Source organism: Triturus cristatus, chromosome 6 (genome assembly GCF_964204655.1).
Source record: "Triturus cristatus chromosome 6, aTriCri1.1, whole genome shotgun sequence".
Classification (NCBI taxonomy): Eukaryota; Metazoa; Chordata; class Amphibia; order Caudata; family Salamandridae; genus Triturus; species Triturus cristatus.
In genome coordinates, this window is record NC_140589.1 from 1,207,584,092 (window position 1) to 1,207,605,217 (window position 21,126).

Consider the following 21,126-nt stretch of genomic DNA (forward strand, 5'->3'; position numbering starts at 1 on the left):
GATATTCTGCAATCCCAAAGCCAAAATGCCTCCAAGAATTGATCGTTGGGTATGACGTTACAAGAACACAACTTTAAGATTCTTCATCATCCAGGGAAAGATCAGAATCCTGCTGATTATTTTTCAAGCGTGACATTACACTGCCCTGGTATTCCATCTAAACAGTGGAGGCTTACATCAATTTTATAGTGAAATTGAGCACACCAGCTGACATGTCTTTAGAATAAATTGTCACTGCCCCAAGCCAAGACAGTGACATGTTAAAGTTAAAAGATTATTGCTCAATAATCGTGGACGAACACTCTCAACCCCTCATTAATTACAGTGAGTATTTGAAGTTCAAAAATGTAAGAGTTGAGCTTTGAGTGACTCAAGAAGGCCTCATTCTGAGAGGTACATGAATTGTTATTCCTGAGAGTCTCCAGCAACCAGTGATCGGCATCCCCAATGAGGGATATCGAGGAATAGTTGCCACAAAGAGGGCTCTCCATATTCGAGTCTGGTTTACGTATCTCGACCTAAGAGTTTAAAACAAATTGAAGACTTGTCACATATGCAACTATCTTGCGTCTCGAGTTATTCGGCACCCTTTGAAAATGTCAGAATTGCCAAATCATGCATGGTAGAAAATTCCTTTCCTATTGATTACTTTGGTCCTCTTGAGAATGAACATCATCTTCTAGTTATTATTGACAAATACTCCTGTTTTCCATTGGTAGAAGACTTTTCATCCACTACACATGAAAAGGATATTCAAAAACTAGATAGCATCTGCGACATGCGGTGTACCTGCAATCTTCAAATTTGACTACGGCCCACCTTTTAATAGTCAAGAATTCAAAGACATTCTAAATCACCTCAATATAAAGCAACAAAAAAACACTCCTCTTTGGCACCAGGCCAATAGTCTGGTAGACCGCTTCATGAGTACTCTAAAGAAATCTGCATTGGAGAAGCTTGACCTCAAAGTTGTTTGGAACACTACTCTTTGAGCTTACTGTTCGAGCTCTTCACTCAACGACAGGAGAAAGTCCTGCAACTCTCATATTTGGAAGAGTTTTGATGACCAAGCTGCCCCAATGGGCCATCCTCAAATCCAAGAATGAGGAAGACATTCATACTAAGGACTTTGGTTGCAAACAGAAGATTAAAATATATGCTGACAGACGATGTCATGTAAAATAAGCCATCTTTACAAGAGGAGAACGAGTGCTTGTCAGACAACACAGAAAAAGAAAGTCTGATGCTCCTTTTGAGGCCGAACCCTTTACATTACTAACACCAAAGAACAAATGGTGATTGTTCAGCATCCTGGGAAGACCCTTACAAGATTCCTCTCTTTTTCGACATATGGCCCGTCACTCACCAAACTTCGATTTCAATGTAGATGCTGGGTCCCGATAGACTGTTGATAACTGTGTGTCTGCTGATAATTCCACATCACTTGTGCATATCACAGACACCTCCACTGTCAGTTCCCAGTTTCCAGTGACCCAATCCGGACGTGTGATTCAAGTGCCGCGATGCTTAATGGAAGAATTGTAATTGTCTGCACATCTATGATTATCTGTGTATTTATTCATATATTTATTTTGAGTATTTATTTACTTATTTATCTATTTTACGAAAGTTGTAACCTTCAGTTTAATAAAGCGGAAGATGAGTGTTTTGAAAATAAAATTATGCCAGAACTCTTGTGGCTCCTACTGTACATCGTAGGCATGTGACATGAGTGTTGGAGAGATGAGTTGAAGGCATTCTTAAATTGTTGAGTTCTGACTTACACGCAGCTGAATAAAGACGTATAAAATTGCTCTCCGTGTGTGGCATGGTTATTGGCGAGTACCTGAGGCTGGCAGGATGCTACACCTTGAAGAGCTCAAGTGGCTTCTTTTTTTTAAGTTATTTTATAGCCCATTGGAGGGTGACATCAGTGCCCTCTTAATGCATGGGCATGCTGGGCAGTTGCCCGGGGCCTCAACGGGCTTTGGGGCTCCATGCTAATCTATGTAACATTTTAATCTTGTGAATGGTTGTGTAGACAAGGCCCAGTGCACTACTTTGCTCGGGGGCCTATAATGCTGTAAGATGGCCCTGCGTGACATGCACTGTTTCGAATAGTGTGGTGCAGGGAATGTCATCAGATCTGAAGATCAGCCTTCTGTGCTATCATGTCTAAGTGGGTCAGTCTGCCTGTGGTAAGCAAAGAATATTTCTTGTGTACAGCAATCAGGCAATTCACAAACTGCATAAAAATCTATTCTCTCTTTGAAGTGGACATATGAAAAAGGATTCCACTCCAGGAGCTCCATATTTTCTCACATTTCCAGATCCAAGTGCCACTACTCTAGCTCACTGAAACCTACAACATCCCATCTTACAACATGCCTAGTAGGCTGAAGAGAACACACAAGGACTTTCAGATAAAAAAAGAAGGTTAAGAAATCACACCTCTTTGTACACCAGTGGTTTTTAACCTAGAGTCCAAGGACTCCTAGGGGTCCACAATGTTTAATCAGGAGGTCCATCACTGTTCAGAACATTTTATTAGCTGAATAATAAAATACATATACATAAAGAAGTACATTTCAACATTTTAAGTTTGAAAATGCTATGAAGATGTGAAGTAATTTGAAATTGAAAACTTAAACTGAAGTTGGTATCCTCATCTAGCTTTGTGGAATTAGCACAAGTTTAGGAAACAGAATCCAGTATGACGAGTGGTGGCCTCAATTGAACCAGCACTGATATGCAGGGACAAAAAACAAAGCATGCATTCTAGCATATCGCTTAATCTTTCAGGAAGAAATGTACATTTTTCAAAAAGGTCAAACCTTCCCATTACATTTTCAGATTTGCATATTTTTTGTTCATGAATTAAATAAAATATTCCATAATTTGTGTATTTGTTTGTTGTAAGCTTGTTTCTGTCTTTTTGTGTATTGTTTTGAGGTTCAAATCATAGAAACTAGTTAGGTAGTGGTTCCTGGATTGAAGCAGTGATTAAGAGATTGTCCACAAAAGTCAAAAGGTTGAGAATCACTGGTGTAGAAAAACAATCAAACAGACAGAACCAGGGCCGTACTGGGTGTAGTGGTCACTGGGCGTTTTCCTGGTGGGCCGGAAGGATGGGAGACGGTTTTCGAGCGATGGGGGCCGGTTTTGTTACTGGGGGCCAGTTTTGCAGCAGTGCTGCAATATCATTCCCCTGTAACAAAAGCGGCAACAGTGCTAAAGCGGCCCATAGCAGTGCTAAGGCTGCAGCAGTGCTTCTCACTAGCTCCCAGTACCCTGCCCCCTGTCCCCCACTCCCCCAGGTACTGGTCCAGCTGAATTGCCTGGGCTGGTATGTGTTCTCAGTCTGGCCCTGGACAGATTGTCACAAACATCCTTTGAAAAAAGGAAAATACATACCTGCAGGAATACAGAGCAGAGTAAAAACAAAACAGTGTTAAGCACTCATGAATCCATCTGCACAAACCATACTTAAACCAAAGAGGTTATCCATGCTCTGAACAAACGGATATGCAAACCCATAGTTAGGATACTATGAGGCCAATACACATTCACAAATTATTCCAGACCTCGACCTTTCAAAACACCAGCAGAGACTGCCATCCAAGAAGAACCCTGTGCACAAAACCAAAAGTAGGTCTTCACGTTGGTCTTCAGCGTTGTGAACTGATGCACTGGATATATATCAGTGAGTAACTTGATGGGTTTTGGGAAAGTAGACAACATATATCTGACTAGTGAGCAGTCAAGCTCTGCTGCTCACTAGTGGTGCAACCTGCTTTCCTTGTTAGGAGTTAGAACAGTAGGCCATTTTAGGTTTCGCCTGCACAGCGCTTGCGCTGTGCTTGAGACATCTATTGTTTTTAATATAAATCTTAAAAGGGCCCCTTCGCTTTCCTGTTTTTCAATGGTTATTGTGCTAGCCGCTTTCTTTCACTCCATTTCTATTGGCATGGCATATTTTCCTGCATCTACCAATGCTTGCTTCTCTTATCAGGTTACCGCTGCCGAAATACTGTTAACATCCGCTTTGGTGGAACTATTTTTTTCATTGATTTTTGCCTCTTTCTGCTTTTTTGCAGCAGATTTATTTAGTTCACCCTGCTGTGCATGCCAGATGGTTATTTATTATACATTTCATTGTTTCTTCACCACATTCTTTACTTAATCTCCTCCTTTCAGCACGCACTCCAAGCGTGCTTGAAAGCTGCATGCTTTCTTTGTTAGCAGATGTCATTTTGGTAATATCCTGGTGTCTGCACGCATTTCAAGCAAACTTAAAAGCTGTATGATTTTTTTAATTCTTTCTTTTATATCCTTTCGTGAAGATGGTGGAGAAGAAATCAGACTCTGGGCCTATTTAATCACTTGCCTATGGACAAGTTTATTTCCAGTTCAAATTCAACAACTCTGTTCTACCAATGACATCAGCATTCTTAGTGGCATAAGGGTTAGAGATGGCGACTAAGCAACTGGGTTTGAGTCTCAGGAACAGCTCAAACATCCTGTGAGTCTGGGAAAATAACTTGTCTGATGGGTGTTGTTTTATTTTGCTTGTTTTTAATGTATACTGTTTCCTTACTGAAATAAGTTCTGTTTCTTTTCCACCTACAGGCGTTTGTTAGTAAATCTGTGTGGCTGTGCAACTTCCTGGTGGGTTGTCAATGTTTTTACCAAGATTCAAGACAATTTGTCCTCAGGTTTTACTCACATACAACTCTTATAAACTAAGGGGCAGATTTACCAGCCCCTTGCGTGACTTTTGCGATGCAGTTGCGTCACTGTTTTGACGCAACAGCGGAGCAAACAGTGCGGCCTATTTACAACGTGACGCATCCTGGGAGATGCGTCACGTTGTAAAGCCCTGCGTCACATTATACCTGCGTCAGGTATAATGTATGCAGGTTGAGCGTTCCCACGCAGGAAGGCCTTGTAAAAGTGACTCAGTGAAATCTACAAGATTTCACTGCGCCACTTTTAGGACGCCACTGTGTCAAAACCTTACGCCTGCTTCAAGCAGGCGTAAGTAGTGACGTAGTGTAGTGGGAATAGGCCTCAACACGCATTGCTGGAGTTGCGCCATGCTTGCGACACGACTCCAGCAATGCGTGACGTTTCCGCCAACAGATGCGTCAGAATTTCTGACGCATCTGTCAATCCTTGCGCCATAGTGCGCCGTATTGTAAATACGGCGGGGCAGATTTATGTTGCACTTGCGCCACTTTTGCGCCGCCGTTGCGTCACTTTTGTGACGCAGCAGCGGCGCAAATCCTGCGCCATGGTGCGGGGCATTTACAACGTGACGCATCTGGGAGATGCGTCACGTTGTAAAGCCCTGCGCCACATGTAGGCGTTCCAGGGCAGGTGGGGGCGTTCCGGCGCAGGAACGCCTCCTAAAAGTGACTGAGTGAAATCTACAAGATTTCACTCAGTCACTTTTAGGCCCATGCTGCGTCAAAACCCTGCGCCTGCTTGAAGCAGGTGTAAGGATTGACGCAGCATTGTACAGATAGGGCCCCCCAGAACATTGCTGGAGCTGCATCGCGCTTGCGACGCAACTCCAGCAATGCGCCACTTTTACTGCACAGATGCGTCACGCATCTGTGCCGTTTTTGCCCCATGGTGCGCCGCATTATAAATGCGGCGCATCCATGGTGGCGCAGCTGTGGCGCATAATAATTGGCGCATCCCTGCTGATATGCAGGGATGCGCCAGTTAACATAAATCTGCCCCGGCACATCTATGGTGGTGCAAGGGTTTCTAAGGGTGGCGCAGGGAAAGTGACGCATCTGTACAGATGCGTCACTTTCTTGTAAATCTCCCCCGAAGCATTGAACATACCGTATCTCTGCTAATCTCTCCCAATAGGACACCACCAAACACCAGACATTTCCAGCTCCATACAAAAGAGGCTCAGTGACAATGTGGTGCAGTGTCATGGCAACGTTCGTCACTGCTATAAAAATGTAAACAATAAAAAAAAACTGCTCATCAGAACTACTTAGATTTGTAACAGTATGAGCAATAGCTTCCCCCCAGCCGTGTGCTACAGGAGGTCTAAGGCTGGTAGGCGCTCCTGGGCTAACGTGAGTTTTAATTTGTGGTTCAGAACTGTTTAAAAGTATAAATCAAAGAAGTCTGACTATGGAAATATTTAACTTATTTTGAGCCAGTTGAGCCATTCTCTGGATTAAGGTAACGAATGTAATGTGAAGGATGTGCGTGAAATAATTTCCTGCTCATTACACTGCATGAAAGGCAAAGAAATTGCAGGTGCTTTAGGAAGCTTGCACTGCTGCTTGCCGTGCATGTCACATGAGTATGTATGGTCTGGGCTCCCGCTTTTATGGTATTTTTTTTTTGCTTTTCCATCTGTATTTATCCATATTTATTATTTGCTAATTTTGTCTGTATCCACATTCATTTTTAATTTTGTAAAAAACTGATCTTAAACTAGTATATTTCCAAATCTATTTAACCAATAAGTTGGAATTCATGCATAAATGCCTGAGAGAGTTCAATGACATGAAAACCCACAGATGATAAATCAGTGCCCTTATGTGAAAACATACACATATCATTATCAACCTGGTACATATCTACTGCTGTTTAAGCATCCTTACTAAAATTCCTTTCTGTTTTTTAACAGCCTTGCCTGTCAATCGCACAGCTATTCTCTTGGCAGCCATGACTGACCACATTCCGATTTACTCCAAAAACACACAAATTTCAGTTTTTATCCACATTTAAAAATAAATACAGACAGGAAAATAAACAGATTTCTGTCTGTATTTATCTGTAAAAATCAGTAAAAACGGAAAACAGGGAGCCTTATTTATGGTACATTTCATTGTTTCTCCAACACATTCTTTACTTAATTTCCACTTTTCAGCACGCTCTTAAAGTTGCTTGTGAGCTGCATGCTTTCTTTGTTATCAGACATATTTTTGGAAATATCCTGGTGTCGGCATGCATTTCAAGCGTGCGCTGTATGTTTTTTTTGGACTCTTCGACACATTTTATATTGTTTTATAGTCTTTCGTGAAGATCGCAGGGAGTAGAGCATCTCTGGGCCTATTTTGTTTGCTTATTGGTAAGAGTGTTTCCAGTGCAAATTCCAGAGCTTTGATCTGACGTTTGATATTAGCATTCTTAGGGGTATATACACAAGAACGTGTGATAACTACCGCAAGAGTAGCCTAACGCAACTCTCAACATCGCAGCCCATCGCGGGAAAATAACGCCATGCCAACCAAGTATTTACAACGTGGCGGTAGCATGCAATAGTCACCAGATAACGCGACAAATGGCCATGCAAAATCCAACGCCACACCACAAAAATGCGAAACGTGAATGCAAAAAATCATGCGATGAGGCCAATCGCGGTAAAAAAATTAGCGAAAACCAGCCACAGGCCTGCAGATCCCACGCGACTGGCAGGAAAACGCACTATAAAAGAAACAAAAAAACCACATCAAAACCAATTCAAACTGCGTAGCACCATGGATGCACCCGGACCGAGTGCAGAGGAAATGCCGAACTCCCCAAGCCCACGGAGGACCAGCACGGAACCCCGGGGTCGGGGAAGGGCAAGGAGACGAGGGAGAGGAAAACGGGGATCAGTCCGCAGGAAGACCGGATCATCGTCACTGAGGTGATAGAAAACTATCAAAACTGTTCGGCACCTCCGCTGCGGCACTGGCAACACAAACGGAAATATGGCAGTCCATTCACAAACGTCAATGCAATCGGAGTGTCGAGGAGGTCAATGGAGAAGGTCAGGAGGCGCTGGCATGAAGAGCACAGCCAAACGAAGGAGGAACTCGCCGCCAACAGGAATGCAGCAACGGCAACTGGAGGTGGGAGTCCTGCGACACAAGAGGAGCTGGATGAGCTGAAGGAAATGGTGGCCACAGTCAGCAGTGTGGAGATGGTGGCAGGAGTTGGGGGCATGGACACAGCTCGATACGACCTGACCCAACAGCAACAGGGTGAGTAACGACCAGGGACTGGGGGGATGGGGGAGATGGACACAATGGCACCCTAGCACAAATATGTGGCGCACACTGCACACCCACAATGATCGTGGAGCATGTCCCTGACAGCCTTGGCACACTGCAGCACATATAGAAACACCAAGTAGGTCCCCGTCCACTATGTGAACAAAGGGGCCCCCCTCCCCAACACCAATATCACAACCTACCCATGCACATGTGCTGAATCCAGGCAAGCTGAGGCTCTGTGAGCCACACTAACTATGCAAGTGACACTGCATGACAGATAGCATGGCTACAGTCACAATACATGCCATGGCCCACGAATCGACATGGAGGTGTCCCAGTGCGGATCACATCCATAAAGGAACAGGTCACACTCTGACATATCCACGTGTACCCACAACCCATGCCGCACAACACACGCAGCAGACGAACAATGCACCAGGCGACAAAATCTGTCTGGGAGCACATATGACCCAAGTCAAAAACAATAGAGCCCCCGAAAAGCACACAATTCAAAGGCAACCCACGTCAAAGGGAGAAGGGTACACGAAATCAGAGCTGTTGGGGCAACTCCCCCACAATGCAGCACACACACATAGCAATCACAGTACATCAGCAATGACAGCAACGTGGTACAATGCGCAACACCAGAGGACAGAGTTCACAACTTGTGCCGCTAGTGCGTATCAACTGTCCACTCACATCAGGCATTGCCTGACACTGTGTGATGACAATGTACGGGTACTACCACACACCCGTCATGTAGTCGGTAAACACACTATCTCCCATCAAATAACCAGCTCCACCAAAAAAGTCACAATGTACATTGGCATGCAGTCTGAATGTAAACATCTGCAATGCTTCAACATACATGTGCAACACTGTTAACCTGCATCACCCCTTTACATTTCAGAGGGACAAAAAACACCTTATGCAGAGCACACCACACTTCCCATCAGTGATGATGAAGAGGACAACCTGCACATATGTCAGGACACCCTCCAACGGATAATGGACAGCCTCCGCACCCCATCCCCAGGAGCAGGGCAGGCCAGCTGCCTCAAGGTGACCCCACCACCTGCACAGACCACACAGCAGGAAACACACACTACCACGACTGTCTCCCAGGACCCCCCCGACCAAGACACGGAATTACAACAGCATGTGTGGGTGTGCCAGGTGGAGTTGGCTGATCAGCTGCGGGTGGGTTTCGAGCTCGTGGCATCCAAACTCGACCAGACGGATTTATAGCAGTGCGCACCACTTGCTGTGCGCTGAGCTGTCTGTCACGAGGACCGCGTACTCCACTCCAATTTGCCGACCCTACATGCTTGGCAATCTGATATTATGCAATGTGAGCACCAGGTCTGCCATGCTCCCTTACAATTGAAGTGGCAGCACACACGCATAGTGCCTGGATACCAACAGCGCTTGTGGGTGGGCTCTGGCACAGTGGAGTAGCCCATCATTGTGGCAACTGTCCGCATGCATAGAGGGGTGGATTGCTTTTAAAGCATGAAGGTCCACCCTTGTCCAATTAACTCGCTGCCTATGCAATCTGTACATTTTATTTCACAGGACACCATCTACCGAGGTGTCTTTTTGACTCGCCGCACCGGCTTAGGAGACACGCCAACAACAGGAAGGTGAGTTCAAACATGGTATTCTAAACGCCTCCCACCATGTTACAGGCACTTGACCATGAGTTTTATCATGCCTTGACTACACCACAGAGCCTGTTTGCCTCTATGTCTGTTGTTATATACGACCATCGATCAATGGCCATAAGTCCTTAAACTGAGAGGACAGTCTTCCAATATACGGTGGATTCCCACCTGTATATTTTTAACCTGCACTTGGGGTGTAATTCACGCCCCACATTCACGTCATTCTCGGTGCACTTTTATGTTAGCTGTGTCCTTGTTTGCTCTTCACCATTTATATTCAAGGTGAAAATTAGGAGGTCGGATGAACACTTCGAGCAACCACTTTAGGGATATTCACATACTGTTTCTAGAAAAATTAATATGCCTTTTCCATTTACTTTATTTTTCCCTAGGTCTTCTAACAGCACTACTGGAGAATCTTGAGGTAGTGTTTTTTCCCAGTGGTAGTTAGCAATTTGCTGCACCACCAAGTGTAGATAGATTTCACTTCCAAGGTCCTGATGAATTGCCACGGTATTTAATAACCACGAGGCAAGAAACATGCTGACCACAAAGAGATGAACATAGCTTCAACTGAACCCTCATGTCAGGGGAACTGCCACTCTTCACACTTTTAATAAGGTGGATAACCAACCTGAATAAAATTATCCTTTGGAATATCCAACCTTTTTTAAGAACGCACTCACTGCACTTCACTGTATCTACACTTTCACGGGCCACACACCCCCACTTCATCAAACGGCACAGGAACCAAAGATCTCTGACAAAGAGCCCCACACGGGTGCCCGTTGGGTATTGCAGCGCTGACCCAACGAGGAGCAGGTCCAGATGATGAAGCATGACACCTAGCTTGCTGGGTGTGTGAGGACCCTAGTTCCGCAAAAGCGGGATCCCCTGTGATTCCCGACCGCTCCTAATACCCCTCCACCACCATCATTGTCCTTTGAGGGATGGTACACACCTACTGCTTAGGCTCCACTACTAGAGGAACAGCATCCACATTTGATATTATTGATCTGAGAGGTCACGGTTGCTGGACCTCTTTAAACAGCCCTTTAGTCCCCCTACTTTGAGATAGCCAAACTCGATGCCATACGTGGATGTCTGAGTCCCATCAGGGACCACGTACAGTCCCCATCGGACACCCCCTGTACACACCATGCTCCACCACAGACCTTGGCTGACCTCACGGGGCCATTCCTCGGATACAAGAACTGTCTAGTCAGAGAGGCACCAGCGATGACAGCACAGAGTTGGCACAGCTGCGGAGGGCAATGGAGACCATGGAGCAGATGCAGGCTGGACGTCTGGCTGCCACGTCTGGACACCAGCGAGCAGTAGCTGGGAACTTCAACGCCCTGCAGTACATCATCTTGCCATTGATGCCACCGAGCCTGTCACAGATGGCTGCAGCGGAAACATCAACACACACAGCTCCGACCCCTGATGTGTCAATGGCACACGGTGATGCAGCCCCATCACCTTCGCAGTATGATGTGTCAGTGGCACCCAGTGATGCAGCCGTTACCCTGCCACACACACCTGACACACCGGACACAGAACCCATATCAGGGGAGTAAGATGGGGATGGAAATGACTGTGTAAGGAAGGAGGCAGTAGCATCCATCACCGCCATATGGCCTGTCCCAGCCTGGTTCTGACCTATGCATCATGCCTTGAGACAACACCTCCCACTGACCCCCGGAACTCTCTGTGACATTCACCCAGACCCCGACACGGACTGCCATATCCTCACTGCTGGACAATCTCACAGCAACCCTGCTGCGGACTGCACTCTCCCTCGTACAAATCACTTTTCATTTCCCAAAGGACTCTGTCTGGCCCACCGATGGGCTTCCATGTAATGTGGGCTTGGATGGCAATGTACAGTTCCAGCTCCGTCAATCACCTGAATGTGAATAAAACATTCTAAATCACACAGATGTGTCATGACTATGTTCACTTACATATAGAAGTATGGCGGGATGTAGGGACAATGATGCACATGTAGGTACACCCTGGTAACTGACATCTATGCGTATGTGTATCCCTGAGACATATGGCCAATTGGATGATTGTGGAGGTGAGTACTACCTGTGTCCCCATTGCACATTAACTACAGTCTCACAACACCCCAACGTAGGCACACATACATGCATTGAATAGGGCTGTGTGTAGGAATGCCCAATCGGTAGCAGGCCAGAGGTGGTGTCCTACAACACATGTGACAACCGGACCTCACATCGCATACCTACACGCACACATCTGTGTGGCCACGTCCTGTTACAATGCATGACATAGCTACACATGGTCTGAGTTTGGACCCCATACTCACATTGCAGAAGTCACGTAAGTGCACAGGTTGGCCAGCAACTATCCCATAACAATGTCTGGCTCACAGAGGTGTAGATTGCAAAAGGGAGCCACCCCCATTGTACATGCGTCAGTCAGTTCCTTCCTCCCTGTGTACGGACAATGCACATTGTGGCACACGAGTGGACATTCAATTCAACACTCATCACAGTTAGACACCAGTGGATTAGCATAGACTTTATTGGCATGTGCGTGTCAGTACAGATGAGGCAACGGCCAAAACAGGCAGGGACCTGCTTAAGGCGCTTACATGCAGCATAGGAACATGTTGAGGTTCAGGAAATACTGAGGAAAAAATGGACAATGGTCTCAGCACACCTTATCATTCTGGACGAGTCATGTGTTGTCTGGTGTCTGCCCATTGCCCCGTGTGAGGTGGCTCGACTCACTGCCCATGTGATCAGCATAATATTCTGCAACTGGAGTGCGCAGATTGTCTGCTCTGCTGACAGTGATCAGGTGGAAGGGTCTGACCGGTTCACATGCCGTCCTACATTGCCATGTTTGTTCACTCACCCTAGCAGTGTGTCCGAATTGGTAACGTTGCAAAACGACGCTGTGTTGCTCTGAGCATTGACCAGCATCACCTTGCACAGGTGTGTGTACACACGCGTAGTTCCACGCACATGCATCCAGAGTCCTGACGATGGCAGACATGTCCTCTGTTGTGGTGGGATATGTGAGCATTTCTCACGATGCAACAAGTTGTTGCGACCTGTGCTGTGGGTGACAATCTGATGTGGCTGCAGGGACGTAGTTACTCACACATGAATGCCAGAGCAGCTTCATGTGCAATGTGTTCCAATAGTACGTTGTTGTCGTGTTCGAGGAACACCAGGGCGAGCTAATCCATTAACTGGTCCGGGCAGGTGTGCTCAGCCCATGCCGTTTTCCCAATCCTCAACACAGCCCAATAGGGGAGTGCCTTGATGTGGTCACTGCACATGAGGAATTGTGCAATCTCCCATGCACAACTGCCAATACATACGCAGTATATCAAGGCATTCCATGCACGGCTGTCTCGGTTACATTCCTGTTCGTGACCCAACAGGGGGCGCACAAATCATAGTCCAATTCATCTACAGTTGTGTTGGATAGGCAGACATCCATGGGACACTCGAATGTGCATGTTCAGCAGTGGAACCAGGGCTGGACGCAGGTGACGTAGGCCAGGCAGAAGCTCAGCCGGTAGCTGATCCACAGCACTGCCAGTGGCAGTGTGCCCAGTGAATGCAGCATACGTGCTCGGTACTGTTCCACGTGATGGTGGTTGTACATGTGACCTGGATGGCATGACGTTGCGTTGGTGCGTCTCGTGGAACCGGCACTCTTCTGGACAGCTCTGGGCTATGATTAGATTGTGTGTGCCACATTGGGTAGAATGGGTTGCTGTTTCCGTGAGTGTCAAGGGCATCCCATGTGGGGGTACCTCAGGCAGGGCCTTCTGTGTGTGGGGTGTGGATAAGTTGGATTGTTCATTTGTGCAATGCGTGATGTGGGAGTCGTCCACGTCTGCCATGGCATCTCTCTCAGGGTGTTCCAACCGTGTTCAGGACCAGGGTCAGAGGTGCTGGTGTCCTCCCGCCTTCTGCAATGGTACAAAGGAGCTTTCATCCCTAATGTGTGTCTGACTACTACTTGCGTTTTCGGAATGTGATGTGGCTTTGGCGATGAGATTTAGGCAAGGCCTTGGGCTCATAGTATCCCGATAGCCATACACACACACATGTAGGGCCAGGTGCCCGGGAGTCCTTGCGCTGCTTGTGCAGTCTCACTCTGTCTCTCTTCCTTGCTCTCTCCTTCCCTCTCTCCCTCTCTTTCCTTTATTGTGCGCATGGCACTCCTTGTTCTCTTGGATTTTGTCTTCCAGGCTGTGTCCTACAGATTGTCCAGAGCGGACCCGTTACGACTCATCCAAATGGTTTTTGTGTTTTGGTTTGAATGGTGTTTTGTGTTGGTGATTGCATTGCTGTATGACTGATTCTCCATCTTCTGGGCACGCATGTGTTTTGGTATTCCTGCTTGTGCAGCATCAGTCAAAAGATTTTTTGGGGGGAATTCGTAGTGTTGGTGTGCAGTTTATTTGTCCGGGGGGGTGGGGTGGGGGCCCGGGGGGTGGGGGTTGAGGGCCTGGGTGTGGTGTCGGTGGGTGTTGTGGCCCTCTTGGGTGTCCGTGCTGCATGAGCAGTTGCTCGGGGGCATCTGTGGTTCTTCATGTGTGGCTCTGGGCTAGGCTCCCTTTCGTGGTGCAGGCTGTGGTCCGACTTTGCATCAGGTCAGAGCAGGTGTTATTTTCCTGCTGCTAACGTGCCTTATCACCTGTTTTGTGTTCTTATCGCAGTTCTGGATGGTCGTTGTGAATGTTGTGGAGTGGTGCTGTCATGGCTTTGGGCACGGGAATGCCTACTCTGCATCTCATTAGCGATAGTTGCGGGGGTCTTCTGTGGCGATGTTTTTTGTAGCTGCTATCGAGGGTAAACTGGTACTGTGGGCTGTTAACACCAGCTTGTGAATGGGGCGATTAATTTATCGCAACTTTGGCTGCGATAAAGTGCCGTTAACTCGGCGATAGTTCCTTGTGAATATGGCCCTAAGTGGTGTAAGGGTTAGAGGGGCCGACTTTGAAACGGGACAAGTGGTTTAGAGTCTTGACATCAGCTCAACATCCTATGATTCTGGGAAAATCATTTCTGTGATGGTTGTGTTTTTTTTGTATGGGGTGCTTGTTATTAACGTATACTGTTTCCTTACTGTGTAAAGTTCTTTTTCTTTTGTACCTGCAGACGTTTCTCAGTAACTCTGTGGTGCTGTGCCACTTACTGGTCGGCTGGGTGTTGTCAAGGTTTTCCCTTCTAATAAGTGATTTCCACACTGTTTCTAGTTTGATATATTTTGAAACCTACATCGAAGGTGACTCATTCATCTCCTTATTTGAGTTTTATTGAGCGAGCTAGCTTTCAGCACTCCTTATTCCCACATTAGATTCTTTGAGGTGGAGTTTTGCTGTCTTTCCTACCAGTCACTTCCGCGAAGCGTTTCCCTGGTGCCTTCAACCAGCTGCAATAGAGTTTGCTGTTTCTCCCCCACCATTATCCCTTAGAGATAATACCTACATATTTCTAAGAGGTTCTCTGTGTGGAGTTCAGGGAGTGGTATTTGAATTCAAAACATATCCCTATGTCAGTAATGGGCAAGAATATGACAGCAGGTGCAGCAGAACGATATATGTCTTTTTAATGTCAATTCTAGTTCCTGAGTGGGCTCTGGGTTAGGTGTTTGATCCTGACATCTAGTACTGACAACTAGGGCGTTGGCCTGCGTCTCTGCAAGGCTGACATGACTAATTTTCCTTTAGAGGTAGATGCCGATAGAGAATGTATGCCCAAGCAATACCCAGACTTTTCAGCATATTGGTTATTTTGAATACTAAACCCGGAAAGTTAACCTCACACATTAGCAACACCTGAACAGAGATTTCAAGTGGATCCCCAGCAGATGTGAGTGGTTCTCACAGTCCTGTTTTTTTTCTGTAGATTCTGACGCTTGCCTGTTTTGATTTTCTCTTCACAGCTGGTGGATAGGACAGCATGAACAAGCTAACAAACTGTTCCAAAAGAAACAGGACTGATGAGCTACATTCAGTTGGCACAGGGCAACTTGATGTCTCGGTTTTCAATGTCATCCCATAGGCGGGCATTCTATTCTCTGCTTCCACTAGTGACCAGACACCTCGTGTGATTCGGGCCAACTCGTGATTTCACTGGGCCTCACCCCACATAATTGCAAATATTGCATAGAAATAATTAGCTTACACACCTCACAATAAACCAGTACATCGATTACCCATTAGTTCATGAGTACACACGTCACTGCACATACATTTAGGGGTGCTCCTGGCCTAACAATTAGAAAAAAATCTGGTGCAAGGGAGCAGATGCTGCCTGTGCACTGTTTAAAAATAACATAACCATTATGAATGTGTTCATGTGTTTCTATGTATGGGCGAATAACAGGATTAGGGAGTGAAGAGGTAGTGTCCTTTATGGGCACTGGAGGTGGATACGTCCTCCTCAGAAATTCATACAAATCAAAAGGATCCACCTCTGAGGAGGTTTAAAGGAATGCGTTTCCTATCTTGGTAGGACGCACACAGTATTTGCTTAAATACCCCTCACACACCAAAAGGGCCCTTGGTGTCATGCTTCACCATAGGGGTCTTCCCGCCCTGCAGCGGGACGGGCGTGCTACAACCAGCGACTACGCAGGAGCACTGATTTTGTAGTACTATGTGTGGTGTAGTGGTAGTGAGAGGAAGGGTCAGGGGTGGATACGGAAAGTGAATTTAAAAAGAACCTAGCCTCATGGACTTAAGAAACTTTAATAGGTCATAGAGGCTGGCGCTGTTAAAAAGGTGGTTCGGAGATGTCCTGCGTGTAATGTGCGGATTCTCCTGATCAAGTCAACATGTTTCTAAGCATCAAGGCTTCTTCATCAGGACTAGGAATGATCCCTTCAGTACTCACTATGTTGCTATCAATTCGTGCTGGAACGATGTGCTATATACAAAAAAAGTGAAAAAGATGCAAAATGTCATGCACTCTATACAGTACCCAATCAGTATTGCTAACTGTAAGCCCATCCAAGCGAGGAGCTTTTGATAAGATAATACAGTGGCAACACCCTTCCCACCCATGGAGCATTGTCTCCTGCTTATTCCTACATTTCAGAAATACTGATTGGGCTTACAGTTTATAAAAAAGATGACATTTTTGACTGTATGCCTTAAACTCCCTAGATGGTGGACAGCAAAGTTTCCACCACAGTGTCACATTCACTTGAGAGGACCACCTCTGATCCTCCATAGCACATGCCTGAGCGCTCAATGTGACTCTTTGCCAACAAATGCTCATTTTATATTGTACGTGTATGTTTAAGCATTTCTACCGAATAACCTGAGGACATCTTAATGCTAACTGCTAACACTTGTTAGGGATTGAAGGCATGTGTGCAGTATCCAATGTCTACTGCGACTTCCAAGCTCTGCCACCTACTGCCCACCAAACGTGTAATTGCTAGTTACTTCTATCTACCAACATATAAGATGTTATACAAGAACTTCTAAGCACTTCGCCTACTCTCAGACACCACTCACTCTGCACACTCACCCACCATTTACTCTGCACAGTCACCCTGAAATTGTGCGGGCAGTCAGATACTGCTCACCCACCATTCACACTGTGTTGACTCCGTACTCATACACCATTGACATTGCTCTCATACGGCACTACATTCCTCTCACCCTCTACACATACCTCTCACCGTGAACTCAAATCGCTCATCCCAAACTTATACTATTGACTTAGGTGCCGATTACGATCCTGGAAAAACCGGGTACGAACCGTCGGTCGGAGCGTTTTCTCCGTCCGACTCGTACCCGGTTGTAAAACTTTACAAACATGGAAGTACGATTCGCACGGAAACACCATTTCCGTACGAATCGTAAAAAACACCGACCGACGAAAATATACATACGAATGTGATCCGGGAATGCTGCGACATGACGTCGGGACGCTGACAGGCAGCGTTTCACGACCCAGGAAGTACGATTCGAACCGACAGCAGTCCGGACGGCAATATTTTCACGGCACCCAAAAAGTGCCGGAAACGCGAAGTACGGCGCGAAACGACCAGATTAGGGGGCACGGTACGCGCCGTACCCCCCCAGGCCCCGTATGTACGCGCCGACCCCCCCAGCCCCGTATGTACACGGCGAACCCCCCCCAAACCCCGTATGTACGCGGCGAACCCCCCCGTGCATGTACACCCGTGTACGTGTCGTACCCCCGTGTATGTACACCCGTGTACGTGTCGTACCCCCCGTGTATGTACACCCATGTACGTGTCGTACCCCCCGTGTATGTACACCCGTGTACGTTCGAGTCGTACCCCCACCCGTGTATGTACGGTGCGTACCCTACGTACATGTGCCCTGGATGGCATGACGTTGTGTTGGTGCGTCTCGTGGAACCGGCACTCTTCTGGACAGCTCTGGGCTATGATTAGATTGTGTGTGCCACATTGGGTAGAATGGGTTGCTGTTTCCGTGAGTGTCAAGGGCATCCCATGTGGGGGTACCTCAGGCAGGGCCTTCTGTGTGTGGGGTGTGGATAAGTTGGATTGTTCATTTGTGCAATGTGTGATGTGGGAGTCGTCCACGTCTGCCATGGCATCTCTCTCAGGGTGTTCCAACCGTGTTCAGGACCAAGGTCAGAGGTGCTGGTGTCCTCCCGCCTTCTGCAATGGTACAAAGGAGCTTTCATCCCTAATGTGTGTCTGACTACTACTTGCGTTTTCGGAATGTGATGTGGCTTTGGCGATGAGATTTAGGCAAGGCCTTGTGCTCATAGTGTCCCGATAGCCATACACACACACATGTAGGGCCAGGTGCCCGGGAGTCCTTGCGCTGCTTGTGCAGTCTCACTCTGTCTCTCTTCCTTGCTCTCTCCTTCCCTCTCTCCCTCTCTTTCCTTTATTGTGCGCATGGCACTCCTTGTTCTCTTGGATTTTGTCTTCCAGGCTGTGTCCTACAGATTGTCCAGAGCGGACCCGTTACGACTCATCCAAATGGTTTTTGTGTTTTGGTTTGAATGGTGTTTTGTGTTGGTGATTGCATTGCTGTATGACTGATTCTCCATCTTCTGGGCACGCATGTGTGTTGGTATTCCTGCTTGTGCAGCATCAGTCAAAAGATTTTTTGGGGGGAATTCGTAGTGTTGGTGTGCAGTTTATTTGTCCGGGGGGGTGGGGTGGGGGCCCGGGGGGTGGGGGTTGAGGGCCTGGGTGTGGTGTCGGTGGGTGTTGTGGCCCTCTTGGGTGTCCGTGCTGCATGAGCAGTTGCTCGGGGGCATCTGTGGTTCTTCATGTGTGGCTCTGGGCTAGGCTCCCTTTCGTGGTGCAGGCTGTGGTCCGACTTTGCATCAGGTCAGAGCAGGTGTTATTTTCCTGCTGCTAACGTGCCTTATCACCTGTTTTGTGTTCTTATCGCAGTTCTGGCTGGTCGTTGTGAATGTTGTGGAGTGGTGCTGTCATGGCTTTGGGCACGGGAATGCCTACTCTGCATCTCATTAGCGATAGTTGCGGGGGTCTTCTGTGGCGATGTTTTTTGTATCTGCTATCGAGGGTAAACTGGTACTGTGGGCTGTTAACACCAGCTTGTGAATGGGGCGATTAATTTATCGCAACTTTGGCTGCGATAAAGTGCCGTTAACTCGGCGATAGTTCCTTGTGAATATGGCCCTAAGTGGTGTAAGGGTTAGAGGGGCCGACTTTGAAACGGGACAAGTGGTTTAGAGTCTTGACATCAGCTCAACATCCTATGATTCTGGGAAAATCATTTCTGTGATGGTTGTGTTTTTTTTGTATGGGGTGCTTGTTATTAACGTATACTGTTTCCTTACTGTGTAAAGTTCTTTTTCTTTTGTACCTGCAGACGTTTCTCAGTAACTCTGTGGTGCTGTGCCACTTACTGGTCGGCTGGGTGTTGTCAAGGTTTTCCCTTCTAATAAGTGATTTCCACACTGTTTCTAGTTTGATATATTTTGAAACCTACATCGAAGGTGACTCATTCATCTCCTTATTTGAGTTTTATTGAGCGAGCTAGCTTTCAGCACTCCTTATTCCCACATTAGATTCTTTGAGGTGGAGTTTTGCTGTCTTTCCTACCAGTCACTTCCGCGAAGCGTTTCCCTGGTGCCTTCAACCAGCTGCAATAGAGTTTGCTGTTTCTCCCCCACCATTATCCCTTAGAGATAATACCTACATATTTCTAAGAGGATCTCTGTGTGGAGTTCAGGGAGTGGTATTTGAATTCAAAACATATCCCTATGTCAGTAATGGGCAAGAATATGACAGCAGGTGCAGCAGAACGATATATGTCTTTTTAATGTCAATTCTAGTTCCTGAGTGGGCTCTGGGTTAGGTGTTTGATCCTGACATCTAGTACTGACAACTAGGGCGTTGGCCTGCGTCTCTGCAAGGCTGACGTGACTAATTTTCCTTTAGAGGTAGATGCCGATAGAGAATGTATGCCCAAGCAATACCCAGACTTTTCAGCATATTGGTTAGTTTGAATACTAAACCCGGAAAGTTAACCTCACACATTAGCAACACCTGAACAGAGATTTCAAGTGGATCCCCAGCAGGTGTGAGTGGTTCTCACAGTCCTGTTTTTTAGGTCTCGTCTGATCCAGCGCTTGCGCTGATCTGGCCGAGACATTTTGTATACAGGCTTTTCAAAGTGCTGCCGTGGCCTAAAGCTTCAGTGCACGTGAACGTGCACGCGCGCAGCGCCATGTGTCTTTCCTTCGTAGCAGCGATCGTAATCTCGATCACTTTCACTTTCGCGGCGCGGCCGCGTTGCCAAAGCTTGTTAGAGTTGCAACTGGTTTCTTTTTCGGCTCAACTGCACAAATGAAGTAAGGGCGTTCGGAAGAGTCTAATGCCACAGCTATATTTGCAGCCTTTAGCTTAAGAAATCAATTACAGTCGCTGCCGATCTGGGTCACAGCGCAGAGCTGAGCCAAGGGCGAATGAGACCGTAACCTTCAGCCATCTGCTCAGCAATATTTCACCCAGTCACGCCGCATGCTACATTCACTTGTGGAAGCAAATGCAGCATGAAAAGTCGCCAGAGCCGGCCTTCCCGCGGTAGGGGTGTTCTGCGTTTCCAGAGAGTAAAAACAAACATCTCTAGAATAAGACAGGCGGAGGTGGGGAAATGTGTAAAATCAACGGAAAATAACAACACAGAGCTGATTCATCGGATTAAGTAATCACTTGCACATGCCAGATGGTAACACGCTGAGCCTGAAAACAATATGGCGTTTAAACGCAGTAGAAGAGAATACTTCATGGAAGAGGCATAATGACCAGCTACTGAGCCGTCCACAAACAAACACGGATTTGCATCAGGGGACCTCAATACTGCTGCTGAAGCATCCACATTAAACACAAATGTTTTCTATGACAGTGCTCTTATTTGTACCCACAAAATGACTGTGCAAGCAGCGATC